The 26,298-nt window shown below is 51.5% G+C and overlaps 1 long non-coding RNA gene across 2 annotated transcripts in view; it reads left to right on the top strand.

The window, feature by feature from the left end:
• LOC142003393 (uncharacterized) overlaps window positions 1-26,298 on the top strand; it is a 52,726-nt gene that overhangs the window by 24,910 nt on the left and 1,518 nt on the right. For both annotated transcript variants that reach the window (XR_012642822.1, XR_012642823.1), the window contains one exon: window positions 24,664-24,821. This is a non-coding gene — a long non-coding RNA (uncharacterized LOC142003393). The remainder of the gene's footprint in view (window positions 1-24,663; window positions 24,822-26,298) is intronic.

Raw genomic sequence — 26,298 nt, 5'->3', positions numbered from 1 at the left:
ATTGATTCAAGTATGCAGATGAGCCCCTATAGTGACTCAGAAAGTTCCCATCACGATTTAAACCATGTGTTAATTTTCCAAATTTGAATATAAAAGTCAGCTCGTCCACCGCTCTTTCTAAAACGGTACGATAATTCCTTTTCTGTAACACACATACCTTTAGGTCATTGGCAGAATGCCCCATTCCATTAAAATGTTGACTAACTGGTTTGTGGATCTGGAGTGTTTTTGACGTCTGTTTTGTGCCCGTTGACCCTTTGTCTAAGGGAGTTAGAAGTCTGTCCAATATACAAAGCACCTGGGCATTGTTGGCACATGATGGCATATATGATGTTAGTAGAGGAGCATGAGAAAGTGCCCGTGATTCTGTGAGTAACCTGGTTAGGTCCAGTGATGGTATTTCCAGAGAAGATATGTGGACAAAGCTGGCAGCGGGCTTTGTTGCAGGGAAAGGTTCCAGGACTGGTGTTCCTGGGGTATAGACTGTGGCTGTTAGTAAGGATCCTCATAAGGATGGGAGGTTGTCTGTAGGAGAGAACAGGCATGTCACCCGGGGCCTTCTGGAGTGTAGCATCCTGATTAAGAATAGGTTGCAGGTATTTAATAAATGGACGAACTGACATTTATATTCAAATTCGGAACATTAACACATGGTTTAAATCATGATGGGAACTTTCTGAGTCACTATAGGGGCTCGTCTGCATACTTGACTCAATCTAATTCTTGATCTTCCCCCCCAACCCCTCCACTCTCTGATTTGCTCACCTTGATTATCTTTTTCTGATTTGTCCTCCTTGCTTACTGTTTGTGGTTCTCTGTGTCTTAAATATTGAGTCTGTTCTGGTCTGCCTATGGTCTGAAGAAGTAGGTCTGTCCCACGAAAGCTCACCTAATAAACTATTTTGCTAGTCTTTAAAGTGCTACTTGACTGCTTTTTGTTTTAACAAAATAATTGATTGGCTGATGAGCTTTTGTGGGGCAGACCCATTTCTTCAGGTCTGGAGAAAGCTGAGGAAATGGGTCTGCCCCATCAAAGCTCACCACCTTCTAAATTATTGTGTTAGTCTTCGAACGCTACAGGACTGCTGGTTTGTTTTGTTAGGGCACAGACCAACATGGCTACTTCTTTGTGACTCTTCACCTAACTGGGATTAGAATAATGCAATACCAGTGTGTTGAGAAGGAGACCTTGTCTACAGAGCCTCCACCATCACCAGCTACAGAACCGACAAGAAGTCCTGTGGCACCCTATAGACTAACAGATATTTTGGAGCATAAGCTTTTGTGGGCAAAGAGCCGCTTCATCAGATGCACCACAAAAGCTTATGCTCCAAAATATCTGTTAGTCTATAAGGTGCCACAGGATTTCTTGTTTTTGCAGATACAGACTAACACGGCTCCCCCTCCGATAGTCAGCTGCAGAAATGAATCTCAAGAAGGTTGCAAAAAACTTACTTGAACAGCATTTCGTTTGGCAAGAAACTCCACTCCCATGGCTGAGGTTGTGGAATCTTCATTCTGTGATTGTCCTCATGTTCCTATTGTTTGTTTGTGTGAGCGTTGTCTGCTTTTTAATCGTTTCTGTCTGCCGTATAATGAATTTTGCTCAATGTAAATCAATGAAGGTGGTGCAGTAGGACAGGGTAGGTCATTTTGTTACAGTCAGTTAGGATTGGTTAGTAAAATGTTAGCAAAATAATTGGTTACGGGCTAGCTAAGCAGGACTCAAGTTTCACTACAGAAACTGGATTCCAAGCAGGACACAGCAGTGGGAAAAGGCAGGAAAAGACATGGTAGAAGAACTCACCTTCAAAACACAGCCTAAGACCACAGCTGCCAAGGATCCTCTGTGTGACTTGTAACCAGAATCTAGACAAGACTGACCTGGCCTGGCCAAGAGGGGAAGTTTTCCTGCCTTGAGGGGGATTGGAGCCTGGCACTGTGTACTTAGCATGTGTATTCTGCTTGCTTGGTAATTGTCAATAACTAGAGGATAAGGACATTACTGTGAGCAGCTTTTTCCACTGGTAAATGGTCCTTCAAACCGGCAAGAAGTTTTGCCCTCAGCCCTAGGAACTGGATACTGGTGTGTGTGTCTCTAAAGTATGGGAGTAACAGAGAATTACATGTGGGTAGCAACATGCCTGGAGAGGGAAATCAACAGCTGCATTCAAGACTCTCCGTCCCATGTGGAGTTCACAAATGGTATCTGTGAAGATGAAGCTGTGGATCTTCAACACAAAGGTGAGGAGTGCGCTCGTGTACGCACGCGGGAACCTGGTGTACTAAAAGGTCTTCAAATTACAGGCTACAGACGTTCATAAACAGATACCTGAGGTACATCCTGTGCATCAAATGGCCAGACTTCATCACCAATGCAGAGCTTTGGTACAGAGCAGGACAAGAACCAACTGACATTGAAATCAAGAGAAGACAGTGGGGATGGCTGGGCCACACTCTCAGACAAAGGGCATCCAGCAGAGTCCGTCAAGCTTTCCCTTGGAGTCCGCAAGGAAAATGCAAAAAAGGAAGACCCCGGACAACGTGGAGGAGGTCTACTGAGGTTGAAGGAAACAACTGGGCTCTCCTGGAGCCAGCTAGAAGTTTTGTCCCAAGACAGAGTGAAGTGGAGGAGATGTGTAGATGACCTGTGCTCCACATGGAGTACAAAGGTTAATAGCAGTAATAACAACATGGGGCTCCCAAGCCTTCCCCTGCCCCCCCAACACAGAGCCACTATGGCTTCCCTGTGCCCCCAACCTCTCCCCCATGCTCACCCCCAAACCCTCCCCAAGCACAGATGCCCCCCTTCCTTCCAAACCTCTCCCTACTTGTGTTGGAAACCCCTTCCCTTGCACTGCTCCAGCCTGTGCTCATCCGAGACTCCTCAACACACCCCATGGTCCCCCAAATACTCCCACACACAGGGACCCCCAAACCCACCACTCACTCCCCTAACCCTCCAAAGCCCTGATCAGGTGTCAGCCCGAACCCCTCCTCGCCCTCTGCTCCACCCCTCCCACCTGTCATTCTCAACTTTCTCCTCTGCGCCTCCCCCAAGCCGTCCCTGTGTCACCCCCACACACCCTCCCCATGTGACCCCAAATCCCTGCCCCCACACACCCTCCCCATGTCACCCCAAATCCTGGCCCAACCCCCTCCTCCCCCCACACCCCAGCCAAGAGCTGTCTCCTGCACACTAATCCTCTGCCCCCGCCCCCCCGATCTCTGGTCCCACTGTGGAGCCTGCATTTCCAGACAACGTACTCACCCTTTCCTGCACCCACCCTCTGCACTGGCCCAATGACACTGTGTGAGGGTGCGGGAGAGAGAGGGAGGGAGGGAGGCAGCGTGGGCATGGCTGTGGGAGGGCGACTTGGGGCAGTGGGGGAATGTTCAGGTTTGCGCCATCAAAGCATTGGCCTTAGTGACGTGGATTCTGGTTGGAGAGTTTGAAAACACTCCCAGGGCTGCTTGGGCCCTGCCTCCTGCGCTTGGTGGGTGCCGCGGCACAGGCCAGGTCCTCAGGCCCACCTGACCCATGGCTGGGCTGACCTGCAGGCCCACCCCTCCCAATGGGCACAGCATGCGGCCGCATAGGGCACCTCCATACCTGGGCAGCTGCATGCTGCAAATGGGGCGGCTGCAGCCCCAGTGGTTAGGCCCATCTGCTCTGTGGGGTGCAGTGCGTGGGAACCCCCCTGTTCCGCCCCATCCCCTCTGCCCACCCCTGCTGTGCTCCCAGCCCTTCCCCCAAGCAACACGGCCCGGGGACTAGCAGGGTGCCTGGTGCCAGCCAGAGGGATTGGGTCCCCCTGAACTCACCACCTGTGGGAAGTGGCAGGACCCAGCCCCAGCCCACTCCACGCCCCCAGCTCCCAGCCACAACCCTCCACTTCCCACCACCCGCTTCCCCTGAGCGACACATCTGGGAGCTGAGGGTGGGTGGCTTCGCCGTTCACTGCTGCCACCTCTGAGTGCAGAGGCAGGCCTGACCCCTGCTGCCACCCCCCACAGCTCCTGCCACTTGGGCCCTAAGCACAGCCCACCCCCGTGCAGGGGCCAGCCGGGGCCCCCCCACCCCTCTGTAGAGGGCTGGGTAGCGCAGCTGGGTTTCCAGGGACAGCCCTGCTGACCTGCCTGTGGATTTGGGGGTGGGGGAGGCCAACACTGGCAACAGCAGCAGCTGTGACTGTGGAGGGACAGGAACCAAGGCAGGAAGGCTGCAGAGGGTCCCCACTGGCTGCAGAGCCCCCTGGAGAGGTACCCGCCCCCCTTCCATGTAGCCTCCCCCACTCCCAATCCCAGGCGAGGCCGCAATTGCCTTGGGAAAGTGCAAATGGTCTCCTTTTTTCCATTGGCAAAGGCGCCCAGGGCCGCCCCGACCCAGAGGCAGAACACGCAGCTGTGCAGGGCACCTGAAAATGTGGGGCTTAACGTCCACCCACCCACCTCTTCCTCTCCCTGCTCTGTGGTGCTCCGTCCTCCAGAGAGGAGCTAGTTAACAGGGCAAAAACCGCCAGCCCTGTTGGCAGAACACAGAACCACAGCGAGAGCGGCGACGAAGCCGTTTCATAGGGATTTGCCAGCCCCAGGTGTAGCCTGTCCGGGGGTGAATTTACCACGTTAATCGACAGGAGCTGAGTTTAAAATTTGCTTTTAAAATATTCCATTGTTGTGTTTCTGAAAATACTAAAATCACATCTCTAAAAATCATCCCCTCCCCCCGACCCCAGCTGCCATCAGGCCCAGGGCACCAGCTTATCTAGGGCCCCACAGATCCCAAGGACTGCCCTGCTCAGGGCTGCGGGTGGGAAAACAGGGGGCTTCCCCTCCCCCTCCCTGTGTCCTCCTGGGTTCTCGCCCAGCTCAGGGGACTGTTCCCAGTCACAGACTGCAGCTGTGACTCACCCCCAGCCTGGAGAAAATCAGGAATCTTCTCTTCCCACCGTGGGCTCCGGCCCGTGTGGGCTGCTGGAATCAAGGCGAGAAGGAAGAGCGATCACATTAGAAAACATCTGCAGGAAGGAGATGGCTTCCAGGGCCAGGGCTCTTTGGAAATAGCTGCCAGCTGTTTTCTCTGTCAGCCCAGACCCTGGTTCGTCAGAGGGCCCGATTGAGTAGTGAATGGTCAGGAAAGGGGCAATGACAGTTATTGTTTTTATCACCCCCCCATGGGCACCACGAGGGAGGGAGGGAGGGAAAGGGGAGCACTTCCCCAGCTGCAGAAGACCCACGTGGATGAGGGGTCTCACCAAAGGCCTTACAGGAAGTTTGTGGCAGAGTTAAGCTAAACACAGCTCCCTGGAGTCCCATGCCAATGCGCTGCCCACTAGGCCACCCTCCCCGCCTGTCCACTTGGGTGTAATTAGCGTGTCTGATGCCAGGCAACTGCTGGGAACATGGGTTCCATGCGCGCTGCCCTTTGGTGAAGCCACGCTGATGCCATGCTCCAGAGGCGGCAGGTGCATCCTGCACACACACGCATGGTGAGACAGCGTGTTACTGAACACACAGACACACTCTTACGCAGGAGACACACCCACACCCTGCTCATGCTCCAGGGTGCTGGATTTAGGGTGACTCCCCCCAGCGTAAGCAAAAGTTGTCTATACCGTGAGTGTCCTGCTTCTGTGTGTGTGTGTGTGTGTGAGAGAGAAAGGTCTGGGCTGTGTCTCTGTGTCTATTCTGGTAAGGAGACATTGCCCTTCTTCCCCTCACTCCCATGAAGTTCAGGCTCGGGGACACTCACAGCTTGGCCGTCGTGCAGCTGTCACACTTGGCACTGCAGCTTTGTCTGTGTATCTAAGTTTAAAGCGCAGCGGCAGCAGTAAGCGCAGGGCGCCAGCGCCAGGTGAGAGCTCCACCAGCGAGCGCTCCCGGCAAGCGCCTCCCCGAGGGGCGCAGCACCCAGTCCTGGGAGCCGGACTACGCTGACGCTGCAGCCCTGTAACGTGCGACGCGGGGGGTGTGGACGAGGTGTTCTTTCAGACCCCCAGGTGTAGACAAGCCTGCAGTGAGGCTATTATCAGAGGGGCGCCGAGCTGGTCTGTACCTGCACAAACAAGGAGAAGTCCTGTGGCACCTGGTAGACGAACAGATACGTCGGAGCAGGAGCTTTCGTGGGCAAAGACCCGCTTCCTCGGACGCATGAGTGGGGGTTCCAGAGGAAGGTCTAAATTTATAGGCTCGTGAAAAGGGGTGAGTCCCAGTCGAGCAGAGGGCCAGAGTTGACAAGGTCGGTTCAGTCAGGGAGGATGTGGCCCAGGCTGACACAAGGGCGCCCCCTGCTGGTGTCATGAACCCCCTGCCCGGAGAGCTTAGCTCTGTCAGGGGAAGAAGCCCCTGTTGGCACAGGGCTGTTGGTTCCAGGGTCAGGTTGGTCTAACTGCACCACTTGTGGTTTGCAGTGTAGCCTGGGACGCCCTGGGCCTGCCCCAGCCCCCGTGCCCCTGAATAATAGACTGACAGTTCCCACCCTTTTAATCAGTAGTAACAGAAAAAAGCAGTCAAGTAGCACTTTAAAGACTAACAAAATAATTTATGAGGTGAGCGTCAGTGGGTCACTTTGAAGTGGGTCTGTCCCACGGAAGCTCACCTCATAAATTATTTTGTTAGTCTTTAAAGTGCTACTTGACTGCTTTTTTCTTTCACTCAAGCAACTGAGCGTGAGACTGCCTTGGCGTCTGTGCCTCAGAAAGTGTCCGCCAAACAGTGTCAAACAGCTGCAGCCCCAGCAGGGACAAGGCTGACATGGCCACCAGAGCTCTGTGAGATGGGTGCTGGCCGGAGCGCGGTGAGCTCAACGAAGCTCAGCGAGCAGCTGCATGCTCCTGCTGAGATGGATCCGAGTTTAATTCCTCTGCGGCTGGTCGTCCTGTTAGCCGGGAGCGATCTGTCATGCAGGGTGGATAGCCAGAGGGTGCTGGGTGACCTGTGAATGCCAGGAGATTGTCAGACCCTGTGTTTGTGCAGCGCCTGGGCCATTGCTGGAGCTGCAGCCCTTCTTACAAATGCACCACATCTACACGAAGGGGTCCGAGCACAGGACTGGGGCTCCAGGGCAGCACCGTCATACATCAGTAAGTGCCAATTGAAACAGACGGACAACAAGACAAAAATCTTTCGAAAGAACTTGCTTGTGTAGACACAGCCTTGGTGTATAGCGGCCCTAGTTCGAAATAACCTCTTCTGGAATAGCTTACTTCAAAATAAGGCTGCTGCGTAGACATAGCCGCTGGTGCAGCAACCACCATCCAGACAGACTGACTTTGTCGGGCCGACCGGGGAAGTCTGCTGGCCTTTATCTGGATTGGTGAGCATGACACAGTGCTTTGCCTGGATCCTGCTTGCTTGGGAATTGTCTATAAATAGAGAATAAGAATATTACTGTGTTGGGCTTTTTCAGTGGCACAGATCCTGCAGACCAGCAGGGAATTACGCCCTGAGCCCTAGAAACTGGGTAAGGTGGGAGTTTAAGTTAACAGGGCCACACCTTCAGCCCCAGGAACTGGGGAAAGGAGTGTGTGTCCCTGAAGTGTGGAAGTGCTAAAGAAATTTGTGTGGGAAACAGTTCCACAAACTGAGCAACAAAACAGCCGGTGACATGCAGAGCTGGTAAATGCAAATTAATGCACATTGGAGAATGTAACTTTGCTGCCACTATTTAAGTACGAGATCTTGGGGTCATTGTGGATAGTGGCCTAAAAACGAATCATAATATACCTCACTATGCGACACTGTCCCTCCAAGCAGCACCCTGGAACGCCCTCATCCACTCCTGTCATATGACTCTGCGATACATGATACGAAGCAGGCCATGTAAGATATCACATGAAAGATCACAATCTGCTGAAACTCCATGTTCTGTCACAGCGTATCTGGCACTGGCGTGTGAGGCATTAGGAGATTCTGCCACAGGGCTGTTATTGAAATGTGTTTGGAAGAATCCACTGCTAGTTCTCCATTGACAACAAAGGCGATGAGCCTCCCCCAAGGGCGTTTAGATGAGCATGAGGGGAATTGTCCGAACGGCACCACACAAGGGGAATTGCCCAGCTGTGTGACTCAGCAAGACCAGCACAGTCTGGGCTAATGTCTGCCAGGCACGTGGGCTGAGGGTGTAAAATAGGGGAGGGGGCAGCATGTTTTTACCTTTCTCCTCCCACACCTCGGCTGGAAGCAATAAGATGGCTGGGAAGTGAGGAGACCGGTCCCAGGCTTAAAGGGGAAGTCTGTGTGTTCAGAACTGTCACCTGCCTGCGACATCCCGTGGGGTGAACACAACTGGCTGCTACCCAGTGTAATAAGGTTTGAGATTTAGGCCAGGGGTCAGACACCCTCCAGTGGTGAAGAGCTGAAAAGTGACCTTTTGACCTTTCTCGACGGTCTGAGAGCCAGTGACACTTTTCACAGTCACTTATAGTCCTACTTCCAACGGCTTCATTACTAAATCAGTTCAGACACAGAGCTTTACCACGTAGGTGGTGCTTGGCAGCATTAGCTGGTCTTTGGTTAATTCACAAGTGTCCCAGCTTGGAGCAAGCTCCCTGCTGCAAAGGGAAGGAGCAGCGGGGGCTGAGCTCCTGCCTCACAGGCCGATGAAAATCACCTCGTGTGCCACTCTTGGTACCTGTGATGGGAGTTGCTCACCCTGTGCTTACCTTTGATTTTCTTTGCTAATTATCTCTGACTGTTTGTGCCTACAATTTACAGTAAACTCTTCCATATCCGGCAGCCCCGGGACCAGGAGGTTGCTGGATATTAGAATATTGTGAATAACAGAGAGGGATACCTAGCAATGCCCAACACTAAAGAAAAGCAAGATTAGATATTAAGAAACAAACAAAAATGGATGCAGAGGACTTTATTTACCAATGACAATAGTTGTGTACATGGTAAACTTATACTGTATTTGCTGTATTTATTTGTATATGCTTGCACTATACTGTACTTATGGAAAACATAACGAAAATTTACGTATGGTTAAAATGCCGGTTGTTTGAGAGTTATAATGCCAGGTATGAAAGAGTTTACTTTATAATCATTTATAATCCACCTTTCTGTAGTTAACAAATCTCTTTTAAATCTTACCTAAAACCTTGCCTTGACATGCCTGTGAAAGATTAATTTGTGTCTTCTGCACACCGGGAGAGGGGTAGATTGGGAGATAAACTTTCACTGGTCAGGCTGCTGGCCGGGTAAGACAATATATTTCAGGGTTAGGAGATTTGCTAGCGTCTTTCTCTGGGTTTGTCATCAGTGGCTCTGGACAGGGAGAGACAAATGGGGGCAGTTACCCTGGGAGTGGGAGCCGCTGGAGGCCCAGGCCCTTTACATCACCACTGACACCATGGGCAGCGTTGGCTGGTCAGTGCTGAATGGTGAGCTGGGAGGGGCTAGTCCCCAGCCGCACCCCTTTCACCCAAGTCTTCACCCCTGGCTGGGTGTGCGCCTCCCCATGCAGATGTGCTGAGCTGAGTGCCCGGAGGGGGTTGCTGTTTTTGCTAGCAAGGCATCGTGAGAGACAGCCCAGGCTGGAGAGTTAAGGAGGCGCTGCAGCACCCCACTTCCATCTCACACCCCAGGGAACCCAGCACACTCATAATGTACAGCACCCAGCACAACAGGGGCCTGGCCCATGACAGGGCCTGTGGGGCACTAACACAGGACCTCAAAGCCAGCATCTCCCAGGTTTGGGCTCACAAATGAACAAATGCATCCGCTCTTCCCTGTTTTTCAGAGCACTGTGTATAATGCGTGTGCGCGTGCACACACACACACACACACACACACACACACACACACACACACACACACACACCCCCCCCCCGCCCGCCCCCCATGGCTGAAATGCAGCCACAGACAGGGAGCAGCACAGCAGGGCTGGACGCAGAGGCAAAAAGAATCCTGTATCCAGCTGGCACTGCAGGAGGAATGTGAAGGCAGTGGAACATGACAAGCTGGGTGGGCATCGGGCCAGCGCTCTGCGTTAACACCCTGGCTTCTGGGAACAGTGCCACGACATTGTTCAGGGCTGCAAGTTGCCAGAACTGGAGTTTTACATCTCTCCCAAGTGCGGCAAACCACAGCCACTGACCTGACTCCCAAGTGAGGATAGCCTGCCACTACTCCTGGGCCCTGTACCCTGCACCCTTCCTCTGGAGCAACCTTGGACTCCTCACCCCCCAGTGAGTATAGTCCCTGTTCCCTGTTCCCCCCTGCCTCGCCTGAAACACTTTCCAGGCTCATATCGAAATGCCTCCATTTGAACCCAGGCAGAAATCGCATCCTGCTTCCGCTCCATGTCTGGAGAAGCTGCAGACAGCAGGGTTGTGTTTGGCCTCACTCTGTTGTTGAGCAAGTCTGCCCAGCTGGACTCTGGGCACTCCCCTCTGCAACCTGCCTTTGCCCTTTAACACAGGGCCAACAGGGAACAGAGAGCGGAGCAGTAACTGAGCACAGACACCAGGGGAGATGTCACGACCACACATGCAGAGGGCTAGGCACAGGTGCCCATAGGACAAGATGTACAGACATGCACATGCAAAGGGGCAGCTGGGTGCTCGCCGACCCCTGACACCCCTGTAGACAAAACACACACAACCAGAGGTGTTCACAAATATGCCGACACCCTCCCCCTACCCCCAGCAGCAGAGAGGCAGCCTAAACAGACACCCCCTAGCCTGGGGAGGCAGCAAAGCTCCATTCCATGGAGAATTGCCTAAAGACCTGGTTTTGTTTGTTTCAGGCCAGGTGTGGCCTGGGAAGGGGAGAAAAGTGCAGGGAGAGGAGTCGGGGGGGAGGCTGCTGAAATCTAACATTCACAGCACGGAGCTGTCCAACTGCATCTGGCACAAGTCGGGAAGCTCAAAGTTCTGCAGACGCCGGGAACTGGCCTAGTGGGTGGTACAGATGCACCTGCGACAGCCTGCAGGGCTTGGCTTCAGGGGAGCAGGGACAAGCACTCTCAGAGCAGGGAGCACAGGCCGAGTCAGAGCCTCAGATGCATCCGCAGCTCCTTCTGCGCTGGCTTAGGAGCCGAACAATCCTCCCTGCAGGGTTTTCTCGTGGAGATCTCCGGCAGAGCGAGCGTCTGCCTGCGTCTCACTCAAAGCGAGGGCAAAGGGCGGCAGGTCGCACAAACATCTGTCAGGAGGATGCAGTTAGTGCTGTGGGTGCAGGAACTGTGGCTGGCCTGGGGCAGGCTGCTCTGCAAACGCATGACGAGAGATTGGCTGTGTTCTCATGGTGGGTTGGTGCTTTTCAGGCAATAGGGTATTTCTAGAGATGACCTTGAGTGCCGGCTAGTGAGCTGCTTCGTAACATTGAATGGTTCCTGACATTCTTTGAGAGTGACGGGTCAATTATTTGCTGTCACCATCGCCACTCACCATTAACGGAGTGTTTTGTTGAGACATTTCCTGTTTTCTTTCCTGAGAAGCAATGCATGCCCTGGAAGGGCCACAGTCACAGGGGCCGTAAGCCAGCATAGCTCCACTGAGCAGGAAGCCGCAGGCGGACAAGGGACCTGGGAAGGGGAGTTTAGTCTCTGAAAACAGAGGCTGCAAAGACGAACTGGGCACAAGTGTCTGTGCGTTGGCTGGAGGTTATCTGGCCAAAGCAAATGACATGTTGTGTTCCTCACCACATCGGCTTCCTAAGGGGATCCCCTAAGCGGCATGTGTTATTCCAGGGCTAAGGGCCGGGGTGCCTGAAAGCAAAGCCCTGGGCATGTCAGAGGCATGAGAGAGGGAGGCCAGGTAAGGGCTTAGGCAGTAACTTTGGGCTCAGCACCTGGCAAAGGCATTAGGTGCTTCAGCTCCACCTCTGTAAAGGGCTATTCCGCATGGCTGAGGAGGCTGGTGCACTCTGAGGCAGGGCCCATCACTCGCTCTGTGTCTGCAGCACCCAGAACAAGGGGGCCATGACCTGCCTCAGGGCCTGCAGGTTCAGCTGTGCTGTAAGTGCAGGGAAGGGGCTGGGGAAGGCCCAGATACTACCGATGCTCCATGGAGCTGCACCTTTCACCAACAGGAACCGGGCTTTAAAAAGAGGGAGTGAGTCTTAATTGATTGCATCCCTCTAAGGACACAAAACTGGGGGAGCCCCCCCTGGAGCCCAGCTGGGAGCCGGCACTCCTGGAGCTCTGCAGCCCTTCTGGGAGAGGGACTCCGCAGCAGGCCGAGGCTGCGGGCTGGCCCGAGTGCCCGGCTGGGAGTGCGTGCTGTGGAGCGGCAGCATGCTGAGAGTCACGGGACAGGAGGCAGGGCGCCAAACAGCTCAGGGCAAAATTCGTGAGTGCAGCCAGCGTGCAGAGCAGCAGGAACCGTGTGCTCCTCCTTGGACGCTACCACGTGCACATCTGCACCTTGGGCTGGGGCCATGAAACCAAACCTGGGAGGAAATCCCTTGGGAAAGCTCCAGCTGGCTGGGCTCAGAGACAGCAGCATAGAGAAACTGCACTTCCTCTTTGGCCTGTCCCTGCACACGCTGGGGACCAGATGCCGCAATGAGGTCCAGCGGAACACTGCACGAGGAGAGGGGAAGGGTGACAGCAGGCCTAGTGGTTGGTGCAGGTGTCAGGCTCTGATTCTCTGCTCATTCAGGAGCACGCCTCTTAGCAAACCACTTCAGAGGTGGTTCAGGCAGCTGATGCACAACAGCGGCCCCTGCCCTCAGCACCTGCCCACCTTCACTACTGAGCCACCTCCCCAGCCCCTGGTTGCATGGCCACATCCTTTCGGGCAGAAAATGCGTGCTTTTGAACGCCCCCCACCCACCGCCCCCGATGCCCATCTGCCTCGTTCGGTGCCTGAATACCTGACAGTCGCGCACCATGCACCAAGATGTCTGGAAATTAAGAGGCCTGACAAATTGGGATGGGGCACCTGGGAACAGGGAGATCCATCTTGGTGTGTGCGGTGGGATCTCTGCCAGTCAGGAGCAATCACTGCCCAGGCTGGTGGTACTAGCAGCTCCTGCTGGGTTCAGGGTGAAATTCCTCAGCGTGCGGAGCTGAGAGAGCTGCACACTCTTCCCTGGACACTTCCCTCTGCACCTTGGGCTGGGGCCATGAAACCAAAACCGGGTTGGTGAGAGCGTGCTGGGGTTCCATTGGGCAAGCTGGGCCATATGAATGAGGGAGCCTCCTGGTCTCATGCTACCAGCTTCTGCCTGATGCAGAGCTGACAAAGAGGGAAGGGAAGATGAAGACAGCCCGGCTGCTGGGCAGGACTGCAAAGGACCTGGGGTCGGTGCCCTCCACGAGTGCTGGGAGGCGAAAGAGACAGAGGTACCCCATTTAACCGCTGCAGGGGAAAGTTAATGAGGAGTTACGGCTTGCCCCCAAGCAGTCAGCGGGCTGAGCACCAGGGCAACCTTCCACTCAGTTGTGTGGGATGTCCTGACCCCCAGGACTGCTCAGCTCGGCTGGGACACCAGGGCCATGCAAAGCCCCAGGTCATCCAGTATCACAGTCCTAGGCAAGACAGGCCGAGAAAGGCCACCCCATACATGCAAGTGAAGGGTGGCCCGGCCAGGGTGGGGACCTCCATGGGAAATGTTCCCACAGACCCCCAGTATCTGGGGCTCAGCTGGTGTCTGGGCCTCCAGTTCAAACCGAGACCGGCAGGAACCGAATCTGGGATCCCGTAGGCTTGCCTGCTCTTCCCCCTCCCCACCTTGGACCCAGGCCCTGGTAAGATCTGCCAAGAAGTCCCCTCTCCCAGCCCAGCCTGGAAAGAACACCCACAGAAGGTGACAAGATTCAGCCGGCTGCTGGGCATTGGGCCAGCGTTCCCAGCTTGGCTGGGGTGGGGGCTGCTTTATATGGTCAGGAGCTGAAGCTCAGCCTGTGCCTGTTAATCCCTCGGGAGATGGGGGGGCGTATTTGGGGGTTCCATGGGGATCCGGCTCCTCCTCCTTTCCCTGATGGCTATTGGGCAGCACAAGAGTCTCCACATTTCAGGCAGCACCAGAGAAAATCCCATCTGCCCCAATGCCACGCCCGGACACAAAGACTGGGGTTTTGCAAGGGCTTCCCAGCCTGACTCTGCACCTCCTGGCCCTGGCGCTGGGGGGAACCTCGTCCCCAGTATCCTCCCCCCCTGCACTGTACAGGGTGTGACAGGCATAGGCATTGGCCTGGCTGGCTCCACCCATGTGGGGAGCCCCTCTGCCAGGGGATACTTTGAATTTGGCCCCTTCACAGCTGCTCAGTGGACTGAATGATATCACGATGGAGCGTTGCAGGGCAGAAGCAGGGACCCAGCGTGATAGATGTAGCTCTGTTGCCATACCTGCTATGCTGTTGTAATAATCTGTGTACAAAGTACGTCTCATGAGGTACCCTCCGAAAGCTCATAACTTGCTGCTCAACGTAGGCCTGGTAAAAGGAAGTTATAAATTCCTCTGTCTGGCATTATTAATGCAGCCTGAGGTGGCAAACACGTCTGTACTGAACAAAGGAAGACGTGTTCTGTTTGATTTTACATTTAAGTGCTCAACAGAGTCCTCATAGAATCCTCGAATCCTAGGGCTGGAAGGGACCTCAAGAGGTCAGCTAGTTCAGCCCCCTGCTTCAAGCAGGATCAACCTCAACTAAGTCATCCCAGCCAGGACCTTGTCAAGCTGGGACTTAAAAACCTCAAGGGATGGAGAATCCACCGCCTCTCTAGGCAACGCATTCCAGTGCTTCACCTCCCTCCTGGTGAAGCAGCTTTTCCTAATATCTAACCTACGCCTCTCCCTCTTCACCTTCAGACCATTGCTCCTTGTTCTGCCATCTGACACCACTGAGGACAGTTTCTCACCCTCCTCTTTCGAGTTTCCCTTCAGTAAGTTGAAGGCTGCTATTAAATCACCCCTAAGTCTTCTCTTCTGTAAACTAAACAAGCCCAAATCCCTCAGCCTCTCCTCATAGGTCATGTGCTCCAGCCCCTGAATCACTTTTGTTGCCCTCAAGCTGAAGGGGCACTCAAAGTGGTGAGGAAAAGCAGCAGGACGCATCCTTCCACCTAGATGCCCTGTCTCCTAAATCTCCCCTGGAAATGTTTCTCAAGAGGGGAATAGCAAAAGGGGACAACCAGTGTAAGACACCACGTCTCTCTCCCTGCCCATCCCATTCACAGCACCTGAAACAACCAGGCTGTGTCTACACTTGCATTCTTCTTTTGAAAGAGGTATGCAAACGAGGGAAGCTGAAAATGTAAATATGGTGTAGATTTGCATATTTGGCACCTCATTTGCATATTCTTATTTCAAAAGAAGAAAACCCTTGTAGACGCTGCTGTCTTGAAAGTAAACCCTCCAACTTCAAAAAAATTCTTCTTCCCATAATGAAAAGGAAAAAGAATCCTTTTGAAGATGGGGGGTATTTTCTAAAGGACACTATCTACAGTGGTTTTCTTCTCTTGAAAGGATCCATTTTGAAATAAGCAGCCAAATGTGCAAGACCTGTATTCTTAGTTTCCTTCATTTACGTACCTTTCACAAACAAGAAAAACACCCAAACAGACACAACTGCAAACAAACCATTTGCTAGCTTCAGGGAGAAAAGGGCTGACCCTATGAAGTTTGATCAGTGTAAGTGCTTTTAGCCACATGGTGAGAAAACTCTGTTTTGAGCTTAACGTAGTTTAAGTTAGGCACCAGTTGAGTTTTATCTCGATTCTTGTAACCGCTTCTGGCTTTCATGCCTCATTATTTGTACCCACTTGAAAACCTTTCTTTATAGTTAATAAACCTGTTTTACTGTTTTATCTAAGCCAGTGGGCTTAAGCTGGCGTGTTTAGAAAACTGCATTTGGGATGGGATGTTATGTGCATATTGTTTCTATTAAAGAAATATTGGCCTTTATGTGCACGTGTTGTCCAGGAGACGACTGGGTGGGATGGGACGTACATTTCTGGGGGAAATCTGGGACTGGGGGCTTGTTGGGGTCACTGCACTTTAATGCAGGCAGGTGAGAGCCCAGGTGTACATGGCTGCGTGCAGCCTACACAGAGCTGAGAGGGCAGTCCAGGCTGGAGGCTACAGTGGTGACGCAGAGTAAAAGCCTCCCCAGGTAAGAGGGCAGGCCGGGCACAGCTTCTCATTAGCCTGGATTGTACCCTGTCATGTCACACCCAGTTGGAGGTCAGAGAGAGACTGGAATAGAGCCCCTACTGCAACACACGTGCCCTGGTGTGGTCATGTGGTGTTTCCTAGGGTCTGTCTACACTGCATTAAAAACCTGGAGGGCTGAGCCTCAGACCCCAGCTCAGCTGATTTAGGCTTGCAGGGCTCTGGCTGCTGGGCTCCCCCCACCCCAGGAACCCCAAGCCTCCCCAGATGTTGCTCTGCCAGTGGGGGAAGCAGGGGAGATTATGGGATTACCGCATAGGACCACAGGGCTCATGCCCAGGGACCCCACAGAGCTTTTCCAGTCACGGGGCCGTAATGGAGATGGGTGTATGCAGGGAGGAGAAAGGAGTTTGGGGGCAGGGCCTTGGGGAAAGATGTGAGGGGGGCAGAATGGGGGCAGGGCAGGGGAAAGGCAGGAATAGGCTAGGGTCATAAGTGAGGCTGCAAATGGTGGGATTTAAACAGGGCAGAGGCTCCATCATGGTTCCGGCTGGGGCTGAGTTCTCAGCACCCACCTACACCCTGACGGGAGCTGCTGGGGCCAGCAGGGGCCTAAGAGCAAGGAGTAGGGGTGAGGGACCAGCAGGAGGAGTGTGGCAGGGGCCCAGCTTCCCTAAAGGAAGCTTCACTCACTGTCCATGCACCCATCCCTCCCCTGCCTTGCACCAGGGACCTGCCCACTCTTGCACCCTGAGCACCATGTCCACTCTCAGCTTGTCCTCATACCAGAGACCTCATCCACCCTGGGAAGAGACAGGCACTCAGGTGCAGGCTGCAGGGAACAGACGGTTACCCGCACAAATTGCTTTAGCCCTTCCACACTTCAGGGACACACACACCTTTCCCCAACCCATAGAGCTCAAGGTGTGGCCCTGTTAATTTAAACTCCCACTTTACGCTGTTCCTAGGGCTCAGGGTGTAATTCCCTGCAGGTCTGCAGGATCTGTGCCACTGAAAAAGCCTGATGCAGTGATATTCTTATTGTTTATTTACTGACAATTCCCCAGCAAGCAGAATCCAGGCAAAGCACTGTGTCATGCCCACCAATCCGGGTACGGCCGCCCACTTCCTCTGTTGGGACAGACACAGTCACTCTCTGGAGGCTGGCTGCTGCAGCTCAGGGTCTGGCAGTGCTGGGCTTGCGGGGGGTGAGTCCTCCCAGGTTTTTTCCTTCAGGTGTTCCTTCTTCCATCCTTCCCTTCCTGCCTTCCTTTCCCGCTCTCCCTCTTTCCTTCTTTTTCCTTCTTGGACCCCAGTTTAAGTGGTGAAACTTGAGTCCTGCTTAGCTAGACCTTGACCAATTATTTTAGTACAATTTGACTAACCAATCATAACCTACTGTAACAGAATCTTAGAATCACAGAACAATAGAGCTGGAAGAGACCTAAAAAAGCCATCAAGTCCAGCCCCCTGCTCTAGGCAGGACTAAACCCATCAGATCAGCCGAGCCAGGGCTTTGTCAAGGTGAGACTTAAACACCGCCAGGGGTGGAGACTCCACTGCTTCCCTGGGGATACCATTCCAATGCTTCACCACCCTCCTAGGGAAAAAGTTTTTCCTAATATTTAACCTGGACCTTCCGAACCGCAGCTTAAGACCATTGTTCCATGTTCTGCCACCGGTGACCACTGTGAACAACCTCCCTTCAGTAAGTTGAAGGCTGTTATCAAATCCCCCCCTCAGTCTTCTCTTCTGCAGACTAAACAGTCCCAATTCCCTCAACTTTTCTTCATAGGTCATATGCTCCAGCCCCTTAATTATTTTGGTTGCCCTCCGTTGGACCATCTCCAGTGTGTCCTCATCCTCCCTATAATTGGGGTCCCAGAACTGGACACAGTACTCCAGATGTGGCCTCACCAAAGCCGAATAAAGAGGCATAATCACTTCTGTGGATCTACTGGCAACGCTCCTCTTGATGCAACCTAATATGCCATTAGCCTTCCTGGCTACAAAGGCACACTGTTGACTCATGTCCAGCTTCTCGTCCACTACAACTCCCAGGTCCTTTTCTGCAGAACTACTACTAAGTCAGTCGGACCCCATCCTGTAACAATGCTTGGGATTCTTCCAGCCCAAGTGCAGGACTCTGCACTTGTCCTTATTGAACCTCATCAGATTTCTTGCCGCCCAGTCTTCCAATTTGTCTAAGTCACTCTGGACCCTGTCGCTACCCTCCAGCGTATCTACCTCTCCCCCTAGCTTAGCAAACTTGCTGAGTGTGCAATCCAACCCCTCACCCAGGTCATTGATAAATATGTTGAACAGAACAGGACCCAGAACCGAACCTTGGGGCACTTCACGAGAAACCGACCGCCATCCCGACATTGAGCCGTTGATCACTACCCACTGGGCCCGACCTTCTAGCCAGCTTTCTATCCACCTTACCATCCATTTATCCAATTTACATTCCTTTAACTTACTGACAAGAATATTGTGGGAGACCTTATCAAAAGCTTTGCTAAAGTCAAGATAAATCACATCCATTGATTTTCCCCTGTCCACAGAGCCTGTTATCTCTTCATAGAAACTAATCAGATTGGTCAGGCATTACCTGCCCTTCATGAATCCATGCTGACTATTCCTGATCACTTTCCCCTCCTCCAAGTGCCTCATAATGACTTCCTTGAGGATCCCCTCCATGATTTTTCCAGGGACTGATGTAAGACTGACCAGCCTATAGGTCCCTGGATCATCCTTCTTCCCTTTTTTAAAGATGGGCACTACATTTTCCTTTTTCCAGTCATCTGGGATCTCTCCTGATCTCCACGACTTTTCAAAGGTAACGGCCCAGGGCTTGTCAATGACATACGCCAAGTCCCTTAGAACCCTCGGATGAATTAAGTCCGGGCCCATGGATTTGTGTACGTTTAGCTTTTTTAGATCGCTCCTAACTTGTTCTTTCCCCACCAAAGGCCGTCCACCTTCATCCCACAGTGCATCAGTTGTCTCATTAGTCCGGGAGCTGTCCTTGTCCATGAAGCCAGAGGCAAAGAAAGCATTAAGTACTTCAGCTTTCCCTACATCGTCTGTCACTGGGTTACCTCCCTCATCCAGCAGGGGTCCCACAGCCTCGCTGATCACCTTCTTCTTGCTAACATCCCTGTAGAAACTTTTCTTGTTATCCTTCACATTCCTCGTGAGTCGCAATTCCAGTTGCGCTTTCGCCTTCCTGATAACTGCCCTACATTCCCGAGCTATACATTTATATCCCTCCCCAGACATCTGTCCAAGTTTCCATTTTTTGTGAGCTCCCTTTTTGTGCCTAAGTTTTCCAAGGATTTCCCCAGTAAGCCAGTTTGGTCTGCTACCACATTTACTTCTCTTGCTGCACATCAGGATGGTTTCTTTCTGTACCTTCAATAGGGCTTCCTTAAAATACTGCCAGTTTTCCTGGACTCCTTTTCCCTTCATGGTAGCATCCCAGGGGATTCTGCCCATCAGGTTCCTGAAGGAGTCAAAGTCTGCTTTTCTGAAGTCCAAGGTGTGTAATTTATTGCTCTCTTTTCTTGCTTTGGTCAGGATCCTGAAGTCTACCATCTCATGATCACTGCTTCCCAGGTTGTCACTCACCTCTACCTTCCCTATTAGTTCCTCCCTGTTTGTAAGCAGCTGGTTGAGCTGAGCATGACCTCTGGTTGAGTCCTTCAGCACTTGCACCAAGAAGTGATCCCCAACATTCTCCAGAAACTTCCTGGACTGCTTGTGTACTGCCGTATTGGTCTCCCAACAGATGTCGGGGTAATTAAAGTCCCCCATGATAATGAGAGCCTGAGATCTGGAAACTTCTCTCAGTTGTCCAAAAAAAGCCTCATCTACCTCATCATCCTGATTTGGCGGCCTGTAGCAGACACCAACCACCACATCTCCAGTGCTGCCTACACACTAAGCTTGACCCATAGATTCTCAACAGGCTTTTATCCCTCTATGTGCTGGAGTTCCAAGCAATCAAAGTGCTCTCTTACATACAGTGCAACTCCTCCTTCTTTTCTCCCTTGCCTGTTCTTCCTGAACAGTTTATACCAGGCGTGTCCAACCTGCAACCCGCGGGCCGCATGCAGCCCTGGACGGCTAGTAATGCGGCCCCACAAGATAGTAAACTTTTAACTTTATTATGTGATTTATATACATTAACTATATTATATATTTTATATGCGGCCCAAGACAATTCCTCTTCACTCAGTGTGGCCCAGGCAAGCCAAAAGGTTGGACAGCCATGGTTTATACCCTTTCACGACAGCCCTGCAGTCATGTGAGTCATCCCACCAAGTCTCTGTTATCCCAATCAAGTCATAGTTCTTGGACTGGGCCAGGGCTTCTAATTCCTCCTGCTTGTTACCCGGGCTTCAGGCATTGGTGTACAAACACTTTAGATAACCAGTTGATCTCCCTGCCCTCTCTGCTCGAACCAAGGGGTCCACTTTTGTACATTCCTCTTTGCATTTCTTCCCAGCCTCCAAGTTCCTTTCTCCCCTCAGCGTTTTGGTCACCATCCCCCAGCGAACCTAGTTTAAAGCTCTCCTCATGAAGTTAGCAAGCCTACTTGTGAAAATGCTCCTTCCTCTCTTGGTTAGGTGGACCCCATCTCTTCCCAGTAATCCTTGTGCCCGGAACAGCATCCCATGATCAAAGAATCCAAAGCCCTCTCTCCGACACCACCTGCGTAACCATGCATTGACTTCCTCACTTCCACAGTCCCTACCTAGCCCTTTCCCTTCGACAGGAAGGATGGACGAGAACACCACCTGCACTCCGAATTCTTTGACCCTTCTTCTCAGAGCCACATAATCCGCTCAAGGTCATTCTTGGCCATATCATTAGTTCCCACATGCAGAAGGAGGAAGGGGCAGTATTCTGAATTACCTCCCCAATCAAATCCCACCACCTGAACTGACTTACACCTAGCAAAATTCAGTATATCGCAGATGGGAGCAGCTACAAACCAGACAGAGATTATACAGGAAACAGTACAAAAGAATGGAGGTTCCTCATCGAATGGGGATTCCACTGCCACAGCTACTGCTAAGTCATTACTTGCCAGGGGAAATGCCGTTAACTAAGTTTTCTTTACTCACCTTGAGATCTAACAAAACAAAGCAGCAGTCAGGTAGTCAGGTCTAGGAAGTGGGTCTGTCCCACCAGAGCTCATCACCTAATAAATCACTTTGTTAGTCTTTAAAGTGCTACACGGCTGCCGTTTGTTTTGTCAGAACACAGACTAACAGGGCGACCTCTCTGCTACCGTTCATCTTGAGATCTGTGGCTTTATCTGACAACAGTGAGTGGCAGGAGGATGTGGTCTGCTTCTTAACAACCTGGTGTGACACTAGCGCACTGAAATGTAGCTGGGATGTGAGTGTGTGACCTGTAGCTTCACAGTTACCAGCTGCTGCTCTTTATTCTGGCAGCAGAAGAGCTCTAGGCATCTCAGTATGGCTACAGAAAAACCATATTGGTTATAGTACCAGAGAGGGAGCCGTGCTAGTCTATAGACTATCCAAACAAAAGATCAGTCCAGGAGCACTTTGAAGACTAACAAAAGAATTTATTAGGTGATGAGCTTTCGTGGGACAGACCCTATGATCTGAAGAAGTGGGTCTGTCCCCTCAGAGCTCATCACCTAATAAATTATTTTGTTCGTCTTTAAAGTGCTCCTGGACTGCTCTTTTGTTTTGATCATAATGGTTATACTGTTACAGGACGAGCACTGAGGGGTGGGCCATGGGGAAGGGATGAGCGCTCAGGTGCGGGCTGTGGGGAAGGGACAGGCACTGAGGGTTAGGCTGTGGGAAAGGTGGGGGGCACTCAGGCTGTGGGGAAGGGACAGGCACTGAAGGTTAGGCTGTTGGGGGGGGTGCTCAGGTGCAGGCCTGGCGGGGGTGGGGGGGAGACAGGTGCTGAGGGATGGGCCATGGTGAAGGGACGGACACTCAGGCTGTGGGGAAGGGACAGGCACTGAAGGTTAGGCTGTGGGGAAGGGACGGGTGCTCAGGCGCAGGCCCGGGGGCCGGGGAGAGCTGGGTTCTGCAGCACCGTAAAAGGCTCTGCTCTCACCTGCTCCAACTCTATTCATTGTGTGGTTTCCTGTTGCTCTCCCAGAACAGGAAGGCAGCCCTCAGACAATGACTGTTTTCTGAGGCCCAGCTGTTACCAGGGCAGTGGCCGTCTGTTTGCTGCCATTTCAACCTTCGCTGCTCGGGAAATGAGGGGCTTTTACTGCAGCCTAGAGGAGGCTTCTAGATCAAAGCACCTCCCTTGTCAGTCGCTTTCTCTGGGCACAAAAGCCGCTGCAGAGGATTCTCCCTTTGTAATCACCCCCTGTGCGCTGTTGTAATGAGCTTTTCCCCAGTGTGCCTGGAGAAGGAGCATCTGAAAACTTGTTGTTTGGCCGGGCAAAAGATCACTGTTGTGATGTCGTGACACTCCAGGCTTTGGGGGACCCACCTGTAACCCTAAGCATATTCCTCATTTACATATAACAGTGACACTGCATAGAAAGCAGGCTGTGTGCGGTATCAGAGAAAGGGTTATGAACTGCTGGAGGTCACCGTTCTAGCTATATACATCCCTCCTTAATGCAGATGAAGTTTTGAGAATGTGTTGTAGGGCTGTCACTTAAATATGCTGTCAGTTTGGGAAATGCCCCGGGTCAGGCTTCCCACAAGCATTAGGGAAATTGACTTATGAATATAAGAACATAAGAACGGCCATACTGGGTCAGACCAAAGGTCCATCCAGCCCAGTATCCTGTCTGCCGACAGTGGCCAATGCCAGGTGCCCCAGAGAAGGAGAACAGAAGACAATGATCAAGTGATTTATCTCCTGCCATCCATCTCCTGCCCTTGTACTGAAGGCTAGGGCACCATACTTTACCCCTGGCTAATAGCCATTTATGGACCAAACCTGCAAAAATTTATCGAGCTCTTTTTCAAACCCTAATAGAGTCCCGGCCTTCATAGCCTCCTCCGGCAAGGAGTTCCACAGGTTGACTGTGCGCTGTGTGAAGAAAAATTTCCTTTTATTAGTTTTGAACCTACTACCCATCAATTTCATTTGGTGTCCCCTAGTTCTTGTATTATGGGAAAAGGTAAATAATTTTTCTATATTCACTTTCTCCACACCATTCATGATTTTATATACCTCCATCATATCGCCCCTCAATCGCCTCTTTTCCAGACTGAAAAGGCCCAGTCTCTCTAGCCTCTCCCCATATGGGACCCGTTCCAAACCCCTAATCATCTTAGTCACCCTTTTCTGAACCTTTTCTAATGCCAATATATCTTTTTTGAGGTGAGGAGACCACATCTGCACGCAGTACTCAAGATGTGGGCGTACCATAGTTTTATATAGGGGAAGTATGATATCTTTTGTCTTATTATCGATCCCTTTTTTAGTAATTCCTAACATCCTATTTGCTTTACTAACTGCCGCTGCACACTGCGTGGATGTCTTCAGAGAACTATCCACTATAACTCCAAGATCCCTTTCCTGATCTGTCGTAGCTAAATTTGACCCCATCATGTTGTACGTGTAATTTGGGTTATTTTTTCCAATGTGCATTACCTTACACTTACCCACATTAAATTTCATTAAATATGCAATCTCAAATCCATTTTAGGCAAAAAGCATCATGGAACATATCATTTTTAAAGTTGCGATCTGCTGAATGCGTACACTCGATTTCGTACCTGCAATTAGCAGGGCCACCCCAACCTGTCTCATGTCACCCAACTCAACAGGAATTTCTGTCAGGTTTATATGAAGAAAAACCCTTTTGGCCCAGTAAGAAAATAAATCTGTAGAAAACTTGATTTATTGGTGTATAAATGTGAACACGCAGACATGAAAACGTAAACAGATTCATCGTTTTTAATGAGATGGATGAGCCTGAGACCCAGCAGCTGATTGTGCTGTGTGTCCTTATGAAATTTCACGCCCCTCTCCCAATGGGCCTGCTCACCCCTAATGTAGAGGGGCTACTGTGGGCCATTATTGATATTTCAGAAACATAATGGCTCAACATTCAGAACAATGACCTGGGAATAATTTTGTGTTTTCTGTAAACCTGGGTTGTGGTTGGCCCAGCCGAGGCATGCGACCAGGCTCCCTGGTGCTGGAACTCATTTTGGATCTGGTTCTTTACGTTTGGACTTGATAATAAAAGAAAGTGTTTCTTTAAAAGTATAAAAAGTGGGACTGATGTGACTGCAATTGAAAACAGACCGATTACAGTAAGGTAATTAACAAAAAGGAACAAGGGTCTGGAAAAGCCATTAGATCACATTCCCTGAGCTGTCTTGTGGGCGTAAGAGGTGCTGGTGTCAGTTTGGCATGCTAGCCGGTGGCTCAGTTCTTGCCATGAAGTTGTGTTTGTTCTCTGTGGGTATTGCACTCCGGCAAGGGTGCGTCTTGTCCCCATTCTGGTTGTGATTTTCATGGACAGAATGTCAAGGTGCAGCTGGGCTGTGGGGTGTGTCTGGTGTGGGAACTCTGCTGTGGCATCTCGGCTGTTGACAGATGATGTCTTTTGTGCTTCTTCAGGCTGTGATCTACAACACGTATTCAAACCTCTTGCTTCTGAATGTGACATGGCTGGGATGAGACTCAGCAGCTCCACGTCAGAAGTCGTGGTCCTCTCCCGGAAAATGGAGGGCTGCTCTCTCCAGGCGAGCGGACGAGCCCTTAGTGGACAAGTTCAGGTATCTTTGGAGTCTTGTTCATGAGTGACAGCACGTGGGAGTGTGAAATCAAGCGGTGGGTTGGTGGAACAGCATTGGTGATGTAGGCCCTGTATCGATCCATGGGAATTCAGACAAAGCTCTCAGTTCACAGCTCACAGGTTACGTCCCTATCCTCCCCTATGGTCATGAACTTTGGGTAATGCCCCAAAGGACTAAACTGCAGGTGCAAGCTATGAAAAGGAGGTTTCTCTGCAGGGTAGCTGGGCTTACTGCCCAAGACAGGCTGAGTTCAGCTTCTTGGTCCTGGGAATACAGCCACTTCTCCTGATTGAGAGGAGCTATCTGAGGTTTGGGCATCTGATTAGGATGCCCTGTGGGTGGCTTTGATTGGAACTATACCAGGCATGGCTCACTGGGTGGAGGCCCTAAAGTTGACCAGGCATGCCGGAGCAATTACATCTCCCAGCTATCCCCAAAACGCCAAGGAATCCTCCAGGAGTAGCTTCCAGGAACACGGACTAAGAGTATAAAAGAGGGAACAGTGGCAGCATTCCTTGGCTTTTCTCCACCTTCATCTATGCTGGAAGCAGAAAGAACACTGAGAAGATGAAGGCTTCATCTGGTGGCTGGCCCAGGTTAAGAGGGGAACCTGTGTAACATCCACTGGGGTGAGAAAATTGCTAGGTCTAAATACTGCCTAGTATAGTGAGGTTTAAGATGTAGATTGTGCAGTTATCTTTTATTTTCTCTGGTAATTATCTCTGACCTTTTATGCCTACCACTTATAATCATTCAGATGCTGTCCTTCTGTAGTCAATAACACTTCTTAATACTTTACCTAAAACAGCACGCTTTGCTTTAGAAACCTTAGCTTGGATTGTGAAGTCCTCTCCACATTAAGCACGGCATGGACCAGACAACCCACTTTACACTAGATAGGCTACTGACTAGGGCAAGATGGGTACAGCTCTAAGGTACAAAGCTGTGGATGTGGGCGAAAGTGCCTGGTGCCCCTCTTTGTGTGATTTATGAGTACCTTTGGGAGCATTCATGCAGTCTAGCAGGGAGTGAAGTGCCACATGCTGTTGTGCTGACTTATAATAGCACCCGGAGGGGTTTGCTGCTTGTCCCTGGCAAAATATTGTGAGGCGCAGCCCAGGCTGGAGAGAAAAGGTAGCACAGAGAGTGATGCCTGATCATAATATTGCCATGTAGCTCATTGTTGCAACTGTTGTTATATATTTTCAACAAATTGCATCCACATGAGGTGTTATGGGGAAGGTTATGATTTGCTGTTTATATGTGTGATGCTGACAGACCTGGGTTGCAGGCCCTGGAGATAGAACTTGCAACCATAGGGTCTAAAGCCCTGCATTTTACCACATGAGCTACAGGCCAGCTAGCTCTTAGCCAAGGCTGTAGAACAGAGACTTCACTCACCCCAGATGAGGTCTCAGGATGTTACATACTTCCCTGCACTGAGGAAGCACATCCT

This window comes from Carettochelys insculpta, chromosome 29, assembly GCF_033958435.1.
Source record: "Carettochelys insculpta isolate YL-2023 chromosome 29, ASM3395843v1, whole genome shotgun sequence".
Classification (NCBI taxonomy): domain Eukaryota; kingdom Metazoa; phylum Chordata; order Testudines; family Carettochelyidae; genus Carettochelys; species Carettochelys insculpta.
This window is presented reverse-complemented; position numbering and strand designations above follow the sequence as displayed.